Source organism: Phytophthora infestans, genomic scaffold, assembly GCF_000142945.1.
Source record: "Phytophthora infestans T30-4 supercont1.50 genomic scaffold, whole genome shotgun sequence".
NCBI classification, from domain to species: domain Eukaryota; phylum Oomycota; class Peronosporomycetes; order Peronosporales; family Peronosporaceae; genus Phytophthora; species Phytophthora infestans.
Genome location: NW_003303709.1, coordinates 681,614 through 684,856, shown reverse-complemented (window position 1 = coordinate 684,856; position 3,243 = coordinate 681,614).

Sequence of the window (3,243 nt, the reverse complement as noted above, 5' to 3'; positions counted from 1 at the left end):
TTCATCTGGCCGTAGGATTGCCTTGCGGGTGTGTTCCCTTGCCTTTGCGTTTCCTTTGCGTCGTACTTGCCGCCTCCTGTGGCGGGATCTTGAGAGTTGAGATGTAACCGACCAAGTAGTAAATTCGGTTAACCTGTCGGATCTGCACGTGTATAGGAAAGCTCACTAGGCTGTAGGATCTGGCCAATATATTATTCAGTTATCACTACCAACACTAGATTCGTAATTCCCAACCTTCTCCGAGCTCGTACGGCCAATGTAGTTCCGATTCTTGAGGGCAGGAAGGCACTTGCGTGTTACTGTGCAAATTGAGGTCTCTATTGATACTTAACCCAATGCCCGCTTCACGATATTCTGTATAATACAGAGTAAATGATTATCTTTATTAAACTATAGCTGCCACTTTTGCAAACTTAATGCATTGCAAGCCGTCCGCAATGGGATGTAGCGAAAACGCTGCGACCAGGTACATATAGACTGCAATCTGTCGTAGAAAAACAACAATGTGCCCACCGGCTGGTAAAATGTCATGATTTCATTGGGCAAATGTGACGTGACTTTCGTCGCATATCCTTCTACTTCGAGTATCCCGCTGAATCTGATGGGTCTGGGCAATCTGCGTTTGCGCCTAAATGACTGGCGAAGCGTGCCACTACGTCACCCGTACGCTCACCAAATTTTCGGCCAGTTCTAGACTAGCAAGAGTAGAAGAAGAACTAAGCAAGAACTGGCCGAAAAATTGGTGAGTGTACGGGCTGCATTATCTACGCCTAGTACTCGCTATCCTGGATATCCACGCAATCCTCATTCGCGTCGCTGCCGCCGTCGTCCGCTGTCGCTCGAAATCTCGAAGTTCTTTCGCTTGCGGAAGCGAATACGCTTCTTGAGGTGAGCAGGGATGGCAGTGCCGTTGCGCCACAAATCATGCCATATTTGGCCGCATGTGAGCGTGTTGCCGGTTTCCTCGTGGCGAACCTTGTTACATAGAGGTACGTAGCCTCCGAAGTTTGATGTGCACTGCTCGCAGTAGTAACTGGTTTCAAAGCTCTTTGTCTGAGGAGTTGCCAAGGCTGAGCAAACTTTGCACAAGTGCTGGCGGCGCTTGCCCTTACGCTTCTGCCCTTTACGCTGGAGGTTGCTGGCGGTTGATCCATCTCTGGTTTTTTTTCGCTTCTTGCCTTTGTATCTTTCCTCATTGTTTCGCAGTCTGTGCGGTTGCGTGTGAATAGGCTCAGAAACGAGGTCCTCGGCGTTGGTGTTTGTACGCAGTGTGGCTTCGTTCGTGGCCAAAAGCTCGGTGTGAAGTCGGTGCATATACTGCGCGTGTGTTGGCACTGGCAGCCCTTTTTGCTTGAGAATAATTTTATGTAAAATAAAACCGTTGACTATCGCCATGTCCACAAAACCCATGAAGAGTTGCCGATAGTACTTTTTGAAGGCCACAGTAAGCTGGATTGAATAGCGCTGAAGGCGGAGTTGATCATGGCGATCTACTCCGCCCATACCTTGGTGATAATCAACCACAAGCTGCGGGCACGGTACCGCAACACGCTCTGTCTCCCCCTTCGCTCTACGCATTACAGTCGTTGGAACTGTAGAGCATCCCGTCGCGAGGAGCGCGACAGGCTTGCTGTCCATCCAGCTCAGTGCACGAGACCAGGATGATCACGCGCGTGCGCAATTCGATACAAGCCTCGGGGCATAATCTTCGGTCTTTTCTTTTGCGTAAAAGCAAACGGCTTGGGCCACCCAAGCCGCTCGTTGCGGTGAGTACCGACGTAGTAGATATCCTTGTCCAATAACTCCAGCAATAGAGCACACGACGTGTAAAAATTGTCGGCGATGATAAGCCTTTTATGGGCCTGGCCATCAAGCGCCTTAGTCACGTTCCTGATGACTGCCTTCTGTGCCACACCTTTCGAGTTCTCTACAGCGCCGAGATACACTTCCATCCTATATGTTACACAATACAGCATACGGTTAGCACTCGGTTTCTTATTCTATACGATACAGAGTAACCAGATACAGAATACAGTAAACCACCTACCGAGTACAGTATCCGGTCTCCGCGCAGCACGTCATGTACACTTTAGTCCCGTACTTGTGAGGCTTCTCCTTATTATAGACGCGCACAGGGCTGAACTTGCTTCTGTTAGGAATGGTTCCTTCATCAAAACTGATGCGAGGCCCTAGCCGATAGCCACGACGAAACGTTTTTTCAAGAACCTGAAGAATGGGCCGAACTTTCCAAGCCTTGTCTGTGGCTGCGGCAGCAGGGTCGTTTCTGTTTTGGTGAAATGTAAGTTAATGGGTAACTAACCGGAAACTTTTTAGGCTTTAGGGAATTCGCGAAAAAGAGTAACCGCGCGGAAAATGCACCGTCCTCCCGCGCCCCCCCAGTGTTTTTTTCCAGCCCATCCCTATGACCACAGAGTGTACGAGTAATCAGAAGCCAATCACGTGGAGAATTTCATGTGCTTGAATGGCTTCACATTGCGCAGCTTCTCTTCTAAGACTTCTACGTAGGTTGAACCGACTTCACAGGATCCCTGCGCTGAGCCTGTAGCTGCTTGTCTCGTTGCGCCTTCGCCACAGCAGGAATACACTCCTCTCGATACGCGTTAGACTCCTTTGCAACGCAAACCACATCTTCTTGGAAAGAAAATAGAAGAAAATTCCCAAAGGAGACTCGGCGAACGCAGCGGCAGATCTGGTGGGACCAAAACTTCCGTCGTACAACTCCGCTGCATCTAACACCACATCACCTGTATTCAGTAAAATACAGAATTAGATTTTGATATGATCCGCAATTCTGTATGTGCTGCACTTACCGGAATGATGCTCATCGTATATATCCCAACCTGTGGCTGTGAGTTGACGCATATTGGTGTCGTCTTGCAGGAACGCGCTGGAGTCGTCATCAAAGTCGCTGTCAGAATCTACCTCGCTTTCATACACTGATTCAGGCTCCGCAGGAACGTCCAGTTCTTCCTCAGTACCCAACTCGCTACTAACATCACTTGCGGATCCATATCCAACGTTGATATCTGCAGGATCAATCTTATCAAAGAGCAGCTCTCCACGTAACGCATCCATATAGCTATCACAATCAAATTCATCCAAGCCATTCGCAACACCACTGCCACGTTTCGATTCTTCTTTGCCGTGACCCACGGATGGCCGTGTCGTCAAATTCGGTATCCGACAGAATATGAACACCCGCTGGTCCAGCTTGTTCTGTAT